We start from the raw sequence: 10,337 nt of genomic DNA on the forward strand, positions 1-10,337 counted from the left end.
TGAAGACTGACTGACAATAAGTTCAAACGGACAGATAATCAGACCAAACATCTTGTACTGAAAGGTGAAAAGCCTGAGCCTGCAGAAGACACTGCATGAAATTGTCTAAACATGGCTTAAGGAGCCTAATTTCACTGCTGGACCATTTACATTCAGACTGGCTAGTTCTAATTTGAACTTTTCAGCCTGATCCCCATAACTTCTAAAACTGTTTTTATTCCCTGTGCAATATTTTCAGCTGTCCTAGATTCCACATCTTGTGCTCTTTTTGCTGACATAATAGGTTTCCCCTCCTGAACAAATCCAATATACGCTGGCTCTTGCACAGCTCCAGACCTGTCAGCGGATCCATCAGCAAGCACAGTGATAAACCTAGCTTTCTTTATGCATGTCTGCAATGTTTCCTCAAGAGGCTATACAATTATTTTAATTAAGTCTTCCACTTGAACAGTGTTAATATAGTTTGATCCAAAATTAAGACCATTTTTGGCTGGCAGATTACAAAGCATTTCAAACTCTGAAACCAAAAGCAAGTTTAGGTCACTTTATGTAGTACTTTATAGAAAAATCTAACGATAGGAACTTCTTGTGCACACAGTGACATTTCTGGCTTACATACAACAACACGTTAACTGCCAAACCAGATCAGGCCCAATATCCTATCTCTGATGGTAGGCAGTATCAGGTATTTCAATGCAGGAACTTTTAAAGCACAAAAAATGGGATAACCTGCCCCCTACAGGTTTTTTGCATGGTATCTCATGGTTACAGATAGGCTTCAGATCTAAAGAGTTTTCCATTCCAAAACTTATCACCAATAGAATGGATATCAAAAAAGTCCAGGCTTTTATCCAGCCTCTTTTTAAATTATATTAAGTTCTTGGCTTCAAAAACATTGTGTGGCAACACTTCCAGTTTAATCAAAAAGTGTGTGAAATACTATTTTCTGTAATCAGTACTGAATTTCCCATGTTTTCATTTACTTGAACATCTCTTGTTCTTGTGTTATGAAACACAGAGAACAAAAGCTCCTGACAGATCTTCCCTTTTACCGTTTGTGAACTGGCTATGCTTTTGAGGCCTTTCACAACTTGATGGCATATCTTGATTTCAGCGTTTGGATGTAACACAATCATGTCTGAACACCAACACTCCAGGGAACGGGCAGAATCCTATTGATTTTGGAGAAAACTAAAACGGGGAAAATCTCTTATATCTGCCAGTGCATGTGGCAAGCACCAGCCTTGGCCCCATGCATTGCATGCGGCATGAGGGGATGAACTTGGCACTACAAGTATGGCATGTGGCACAGGGGGCTTCTCCGGGGGCCATGCTGCATGCAGCACCCATGCCAGACTGGCCCTAGGCACTGTTCCAGGGTCAGTCTAGATCAGGCCCACAGACTGGTCTTACACACTGGAACCAGAGCTCAGGGCTGGTCTGGAGCAGGCACCTCATGCAGCAAGTGCCCTGAACTGGCTTCACGCATGAGCTCCAGACTGGTCCAGTTTGCTTGCTGCATGAGATGCCTACAGATCAGCCCTGTGCCCCTCAGCCAGCCCATGGGGATGGATGAGCTTGACACCCCTGTTCTAGACAGCAAGAAGATAAATTATCGTGATGGGGAAATGGAAGAGACACAGAGAATTCCTGAAGAGGGAGAAGGAAGGAAATAATGAACTCTATTAAGGAAAATGCAGAGTCCCCACCATGACTGAAAGGCAGAATAATGGGAAGCAGTAAAAAGGGGAATAGAGATATGAAGGTACTGGGGTAGGGGTAGAAAGTATAAGAGATTCTGAAATTGGAGGAAGATGTGGTGGAGGCACACAGAACCCTTGAAAATCAGGAAAAAAGAATAAAAGCTCATGGAGAATGGAGGGAAGTGGGTAATGAGGAAACCTGAGGGGGAAAGGAAGGAATAGTGGGCCACAGAGTATTCCTTGTGAGGGAGACAAGAGCCACCAGTATGGAAGACAGCACTATAAAAATGTTGCAAAGCTCCCCAGAAGAGTGAAGGGGAGCTGAGGGGGGTGTAGAAGGGACTGAAATGAAGAACGCAAGGAACCCCTGTTTTGTGCAATGAGTTCAACGCAAAGAAACTACAAAGTATGCAACCCCCTGTTTTTAGTTTCTTTTCTGTCTCTCATTTCCAAACATCTCTTTCATATGCCCTTGATCATTCTCATTCCTCCTTCGGAGACTCTTCTTCCAGCCCTAGTTCCACAATATCCTCTCCAAAACATGCCGGACAGTACTATGCCCAATATTCTAGATGCAACTGCACCAATGATTTATCTGAAGGAATTAATGATATTCTTTGTATTATTCAGTATTCCATTTCTTATGCACCTTAAGATCTTGTCAGCTTTTTTCATTGCAGCTGCACACTGAGCAGAGGTCTTCATTTCACATGAGCAAATCAGTCATGGACATGCAGTGAATTGATTTTCAACATCTTATGGCCACTTAAAAGAGGAATACCCTTATGAACAGCTATGCATTCTTTCTGCAAATTACTCAAAACACTTCCAATAGGAAACTTGTGAATTCTGGAAAGCACTTTTATGTCTAAAGTTGCTCCTATTCCTGGACGCACACTTCCGTATTACTTGGTTTATGCTTTCTTTACCAAGGCCTGCCTATACTGCTGGATCCAGTAACATCCTTCATCTTTTCCTTGATTAAGGCCTTTTTTTCAATTTATTTAACCTAGGAACTGTTAACCTAGGAACACCTCCATGCTTTTATTATAATCAACTAAGTCTCTGTATTTCTATAAGCACATTATAAACCAGTATGTGAACTGAGGACTACTTTGCCAGTTAAACTGCTCTACCAATGCAAAACACCATTTGCAATAGCAAGGCTGTAATAAAGGGCAGAGAGGGAATGTCTTCCAGCTAAAATTCAATGTGCATTTTATAACAGCAGGAGAGGCTCGTGTTGTAATCCAGGGTTTACTACATCAGCTTAGCAAATTAAAATATTGCTTACCCTTCCGGCAAAAAAAAAAAATTTAAATAAAATAAACCAACCCAAGCTAACACATCTCATTCTTTGCACTACCAGCCTGTGACCTCTCCTTGTAAACTTCACCCCCTTTCTTAAAGCCAAGCTTAAAGCCACCCCCTTTCTTAAAGTCAAGCTGTTTCTTGCAGCAGCCAGCCTCAAGTTTTCAGGGCTCCTGAAGTTGCTACATAACCTATGCCAATGTACAATGGAAAACTATACTAAACATTACCTACTGCCATTCACTGGGTCAGATAGAAGGTCCATCTTGCCTGTCCTCACTCCCTTCCAGAGAAGTGGTGGTACACCCCAGTCGAGGGCAGGGGTCCCCAGTGGGCAAGTCTGTATTTCACTCTAATCCCAAGAGCTACAGGGGACCTTAGCTGGCGGCTCATTCAGGGAGCTGCCTCCATGGGTGTGTATTTGGCACACTTTACAGACACCTCTGACACCTGTGCCTTTTCCCACCAGAGGAAGACCTTGGCATATGCCTACCTTGAGTGCACCGGGGTGCAGCCCTTTTTTTGCCTGCTGTAGCCCTGTTGCCAAGGTTTTGGCTGTACTCTTCCCTGCACTGTTTTTGTTAAGCACTCCCCGTCCCTGGCCCACCAAATCCTGGAACCTCCTGGATCTGGCCAAACTGGCCACAGCCTCCTGATCAGGAAGGAAGGAAGCTCTGGCCAGGGGGAACCCAGGTGTGTGTGGGCCTGGCTGTCTTCCTCTCGCTCCTCTGCACACATCAAAAGGCAGCTTCAGCAGCTGGCATCCGCAGGCTCACCCGACTCCTTCAGTGGGCACTGGGTGCTGAATGCTCTGCTCAGCATCTCCTTCTGAGTCTTGTGTTTTGGACCTGTGACCTCACCTCCTTTCCTGTTTTCTTTCTTATTATTCCAAGCAACCTGCTCATGCATTCACAGTGGCCTCCTTTTACATAGTTGTTCATGGTGGAGCGAGGCACTTGTTTCCCCAACACAACAAACAGGCCTGCACCACACTGCACTTGTCCAGAGGTTCCCCTGACCCCTTCAGTAGGCAACCAGCCCGTGCGCTCTGCTTGCCATCCCTCACGATTCACCTATGACCTCACACCCCTTCCTCTTGTCTCCATATGTTTGTCCCACACATTGAGCTGATGGGTCCCCAGCCACCTCCCTTGTTAAGGGTGACTTGTACTATTCCACGATGAGGGAAGCCCACAATCTTTCTGCACATCCAGCAGGCCGCATGGCACTGGGGCAGTAAGCAGAGGCCAAAAGGGAGAGGGAGCAGAGTCTGACCGGGGTGGGAGGGAGGGAGAGGAGCCTTGCCCTCTCCCACTCACAGCCTCCAGCACGTAGGGACTAGGAAGCCCAGCTGCAGAGGCCGTGCCCCTCGCTGCCCTGAAAGAGGCCTGGCAGGGCAGTGCAGAGCTCTCACTCGCTGGAGATATACACTTCCCCTCCTCTGAGATGGAGGGAACCTCCTGCACCCTAACATCTAACGCTACAACCCCAGAACCGCCTGCGCCAAGCACTGAGCTGAGGGGCAACAAAAGACACGACCCCCCCCCCCCCCGTTTGCGCCTGCGCACTGCACTGCCGAGCGAAGGCCCCCCCGCACCGAGACTTTAGAAGCCTGCCCCGGGCGCTCGCCCACGTGCTCCGGGTCCGCCCGCTGCCGTCCCCCGCACACCCCGGCCCGGCCCGCTACCTCGGCGCGGCAGGCCCTGCTCCTATTGTCGCTGCTGCTACTACCGGGGGAGGCGGGGCGGGGGCGCCGCTGTCCCCGCGAGAAGCGCCCTGGGGCGGGGCCCGGAGCCGCGGTGCTGGGGGCGGGATGCGCGCGTCCCACGAGGCTGGCGAGCTCTTCCACAGAGCTAATTTTTTTTTTTTTAATTTAAAGACCATTTAAAACAAAATGCTTTGGTGGAAGTAGCAGCGCGTCGTTCATGTGGCACGCAAAGGCATTTTGCCTGGCACGCGCGCCTTGGGGCGGATGGTGGAGAAGGGGCCAGGGCTGTGCCACCACGACGAGGAGCGGGCACCCGGCAGTCCAACATCTTCCGGGTGGAGGCTGTCACTGGTTTTGGCCGAGCCCTGGTCTATACACATGCTCAGGGTGGTGGGGGTGCATTAATTAGAGCAGCTCTCGGGACACCTATACGCATGACGGAGCTATACATGAGGGTGCCGACATGCCGTCATTAGCACTCTAGTTGTGGAGCGTTTATTCAGTCCGGAGATTCAGTGCGTCGGCAGACTCAGTAAATGGTGCACTTTTGAACTAAAACACCTTCAATGTGTTTTAATTCAAAAGGGCACTACCACCATTTTCTCAGAGCTGACACGCGTTTAGCTGCTTATACAAATGCATACACCGCAGTGCCAGGCGCTTTTAAAAGTACCCTCAACAGCTTTTAAAAGTGCCCAGTGCTGCATGGCGAGCACGTGTACAAATGCCCAGTGTGCTGGAGCATGCTCCAGCAGCCTCTGCATTGTGTATTCAGCGTCCCCAAGTTCTGGCAGCAAGGTGCCTTAAAACTCCTTGAGGGAGCTTTAGTAAAAGCGCCCCCCCCCCCATTTTGAAGCACAGGACACTGAATACACATGACACTGCAGGCACTTTAATTAGAGCAGCTCTAATTAGCAAGGGTATAGTGCCCTTTGGTGCTTTTAGCTAAAGCAAATTCAATCAGCTATTAGGTAAAAAGGCCCACTACTGCACCTGATCTTTACAGACACCAAAGAGCCAGGTTGAAGTAATGTGCTGTCTCTTCTGGGCGTGCATGAGGTTTTTCATTGTCTCTTCTGGGCATGCATGGCACTGTTTTACACCAGGGTTGGGTTTTTTTACATCTCCAAGTACTCACTGGGAAAAGACACAGTCAGCACCTACGAACAGCAGCTCTCCTGGGCAGATGGATGCTCTCTTTGAAAATCGGACATTTTTTTCAGAAGGGAGTAATTTTTCTCTAAAGTGATCTCATTCCAGACAAGGTTCCTTGGGTGAATTTGATATCTTTTATTAGACCAACCTAAATGGTTGGAGAATAGTTATTAAGCAAGCTTTCGGGTTCAAAAACCCTTCATCAGGCTAAGGAGGCTGCAGCAGTTGCTGTGTGCTCTTCCTGGATGGAATGAAAAGTAAACAAGCCAGGGGCTGGGCTGGGCTGGGGATTCAGTTGCCAGGCAGATTGTAATGTATAAAAATCCAATGTCTGTGTTTAGTCCCTGATCTCTAGTATCTAGTATCATCTAGGTTGATGAAATGGAGCTCATAGGCTTGTCTCATTCCAGTTTCTCCTCATGAGGAAACTATTTTGAAGTACTTTATTTCAGAATAATTGTACTCCAGAATAAGCTTTCTAAATAAAATAAATAAGCTAAATTGAATAATAATAATAGGGATGATCCTGCTTCAGGCAGGAGGTTGGGCTAGATCAGCATTTTCATACTGTGGTCTGCAGACCCCTGGGGTCTGCAGACTATGCCTAAGGGCTCCACAAAAGATGATACAAGTATGTGAATACCCATACTTACAATGCAAAAGGGTCAGCACCTTCGTTTGAATTATTTTAGGGGTCTGCAAATGAACAAAAGTTGACTGGACTACATGACCTGTGGAGGTCCCTTCCAGCCCTACTTCTCTTATGATTTCCATGAGAGACTGGCACTAAAGGACTGGGTGCAGAGAAGGGGAAGAAACAAAACAAAAAAGGTGTTTCACCCTCTAGAGCCAGGCCTGACCCCCGGATAAGGAAAACCTGCACCCTTCACAGCCCCCATCTGAGCTGGGGTGTGGCAGGGAATCCATGCTTTCTCCCCCCACTTTCACCCTCAAGCAGAGCTAAATATCATCCCATTGCTAGTCTTGTGTCAGCTGCTTTTCTTCCAGGCAGAGCTGCCCTAGGAGATGCCCTGGTTTGTGGGTGTAACCAAAGTCCCCTGGTAGGATGGTGTCCAGAGCTGGACATGGCCAGAGAAGGATGGTAGTAGAGCCATAGAGAAGTCAGGCTGAAAGGGACCTCCAGAGGTCATCTAGTCTAACCCCCTGGCCAAGGCAAGATGGACTCCTCAAGAGTTCCTTTAAAGGGGTCATTGGCTGTCAGCAGTAGCAAGGTGGCCCATGGCAGCAGCATAGGCCCTGGGATGGGAGGCACTAGGAAGGAGTCTCTGGCCAGCTGGACTCCTGCAGACTGTGGAGCCATTTTCATGTCCCTTGTCTGTTCACATCTCCAGGCAGAATTTCACTGGGCAGTCTCCAGTGGCTCCTTGGACTCATTTGAGGGCCAGTGGGCACTTGACGTCCCCCCTCAGCACACTCATTTTGAACTTATTACCTTGCTCCCATCCCTGTTTTCTCTTTAGTTGTCTCCTGAAATCAATTGACATATAGTCCCGTCCCGTTCCCCCCTGCCATTATTCTGCTTGCATCAAGCCAGCATTAATCCTATGCATCAAATAGGCCTGGCATTAGGGAGGGGGATGGAGATAAGGTTAGCTAAGGGTTAATAATACTAGGTAATTCTTTTGTTTCACTGAGTGTTTCTTAGTTTTCAGAGAGATGCAGATTCACTGTTTCTTTCTTAATTATGGTCTCCAAAGGAGTTCCCAGAGATCCTATTTTTACACTGAATGAAAAGGTAGCTGATTGCCAGAAAATAAGCAGGTGGAAAAGTAAAACCACAGACAGAAGAGCCAAATATCTTAACATAATACTGTCTTGCATTTCCCAAGTGAAACATCTGAACAGGCTCTTACTTTAATTCCTAAATTTAAACTCTGTTCAGGTGCCACAGTTGACCCTGCCTGCTAGAACATTTAAGGACTGCAAAAATTAACTTCTAACTAAAGACCTAAGAACACATGGTAACTAGTTCATTATTTTTTACCTTACTATCCATAATTAGAGAGGGGAACATCTAGAGACAGAGTTGATTGACTTGCCAACACTAATACAGGGTGTTTGTGCCAGAGCTAGATCAGGTGCTTTAAAGAACAAAGGAAGTGAATATTCAAATTGAACTAATTCTCACTGGTAAAAGACTAGTATTGTTTTTCAGCTGCATGTAACCTGTGCTAAAAAGGTGTAGCTCTTTGTCTCCTTCTAGTGGCTAGAACACTTGTAGAGATTTATTATGGGTTTGCTACTGCCTCCAAGCTAATAGAACTTGATTTTTTTAGTTTGAGTAACAGAGGTTCATACTTTTTAGATCTGGCAGCTTTGGATCCTATCCCTGCAGGCAGCCTATCCAGAGGTAGTACCATCTATATATAAAAACATTTATTCTCTGCTTGCAATGATATATTTTGCACATTTTGCTTCCAAGATTAGAAAATGAAAAGTTAATGATTTACCATTCACAAAAATCTGATTTGATGCAGAGTTCATATCCTGTGACTATTTTGTCTGACATGTTCTTTAAATTATATTTTAGTCTATGTTTTCAGGTGTATTTATCTGTCTGAAATCTATTCTTGGAAAAACTATGAAGCATGTCAGTGCTAAATAAAAGGTGTTTTATTTGATGAAGGATTAGGAATGATTATTGATTTTTTTTTCTGTGATTTCCAAAATGATTAGGAAACTGTCCTAAATATTTCCTCCAAAAATGTTTGCCATAACAAACATGTTGAAAATAATTACACCTTCATTACTGAAAAATAACAGTTACTGTAGAGTCTATTCATCATGGATACTTAATGCTGAATCCCATAAGCTAGCTCTTTTTACAACAATTTTTTTTGGCCAAATCTTATATGTAGTCCTGACCTAACTGGGCATTTTGCCTGTGTGCATATGGAAGGATTTAGTAGTTAGTAAGCCTCTTCAATTTCTGTGTGGTAGGTAAACTTACTTTATAGGGGAACACTTGAAATGTTAGCAGTGTTCTATTTAAAGGCCTGATTCTGTGAAATGCTGAGCACCCTAAACACGTTGCCTTGCCAAGTCAGGTGCAGAGATTTCTGTTATCAGGCAAGTCTCTTTAATTTATATATAAAGAATGATGAATTATATTTTAACTAAATTAACAGACCAAGTTTGTTAGGTGTGTTTACAAAAAGCTATTGTGAGCATTCTCATCATATTAGAAAGTGAGAGACAAGGGCACTTAGGATATCAAGGGTTATGACATTGATGAGATATTTTAAAAAAGATTTTTGGTGGATCCAATCTGACATTCCTGTTAAGATAAAATTCAAGTAGAGGTTTAACTTTTGAGTAAGAAAAAATCTTGCTAGTATAATACCCAAAATGTGGTATTTAACACATGGTTATATTTGTGTGTATGCATTTTTTCTCTTTCAAACAGGGTCATGCACCACTAATCAGTTAAAAGCTCTTTAGAGATCTTTGTGTTTTTACAATTCATTGGTGTACCTGCAAGAATTTTAATTTCTTACAGGAGTTCAGGTAAATCTGAACAGACCCTTGATTTAATTCCTATTCCTAACGCACTAAGCAATGGCTAGTGCTAGAACATTTTAGTTTTTGCAGTCCCTAAACTAATGGGTGCCTCTGAGCAGACAAATGGAAGTTTTGCCTTTGGCTTCAGCGAGGCCAGGATTTCACCCTCCATTTTGTCTTCTCATTTGGTAAATCAAAATCACTGTTGTACCTCATACTTCCCAAATATAGGGCCTGGAAGATGCTTCATGTCCTGAGGATGCTCAGCTGAAGACAGGACAATCATCACTCTTCCCACTGAGTGAAATTCACTCCGGTGCATCAAGCCAGCACAAGACCTTTGAATCACTGAAGTCCATCTCAAAATACAATTTAAAGGTCACAGCCCTTGTGCCAGTCATCTGTACTGGGCTGCATTTCACCTACGGTGCAAATAACACTATTCCCCAGAGATTCCTAATGCAGGAATTTAAGAATTGTGGATCCAAGGAGGGACGGGCAGCGGGGTAAAACCCTGGCTCAAATAGAGCCGACGAAAATTTTGTCATAGACTGAGAGAGTCAAGACTTCACCCATGGAACTAAAATTGCTCATTTTTATTTGTGTGAATCATTCAGTGTTGAATTATGCACAGAACATGATTTCAGTTGTGACTGGTTTTAAATTTAGCTAATATTGGTGCAACTATATTGGATTAAGTGTACTGTTGCTGGTGTTTACAAGGCTGCTTTACTCTCTTTGAAGCCAACTGGAATTTGGCTGTTGTCTTAAATATGAACATGATTGAGTCTTTTATAAGCATCACCATTCAAACACTTACCAGAGAGGTAAGCTTAAAAACTGGCATGTTTTAACTAATATACTACATTAGTTTCATCAAAACAGCCCTTAAATGCTAGCAAATCTAGTATGAAGCGTAATAGTCATAGTCGATCTAG

The 10,337-nt window shown here is 44.7% G+C and overlaps 1 protein-coding gene across 2 annotated transcripts in view; it reads right to left on the reverse strand.

The window, feature by feature from the left end:
• Window positions 1–4,808, reverse strand: part of C1D (C1D nuclear receptor corepressor) — a 43,651-nt gene extending 38,843 nt beyond the window's left edge. Inside the window, exon 1 of one of the 2 annotated variants that reach the window (XM_019500838.2) lies at window positions 4,702–4,808. The gene's annotated coding sequence lies outside the window, so the exon portion shown is untranslated. The remainder of the gene's footprint in view (window positions 1–4,701) is intronic. The other variant, XM_006260689.4, reaches the window with a different exon arrangement.
• Window positions 4,809–10,337: the final 5,529 nt, after the last annotated feature.

This window comes from Alligator mississippiensis, chromosome 1 (assembly GCF_030867095.1).
Source record: "Alligator mississippiensis isolate rAllMis1 chromosome 1, rAllMis1, whole genome shotgun sequence".
Classification (NCBI taxonomy): Eukaryota; Metazoa; Chordata; order Crocodylia; family Alligatoridae; genus Alligator; species Alligator mississippiensis.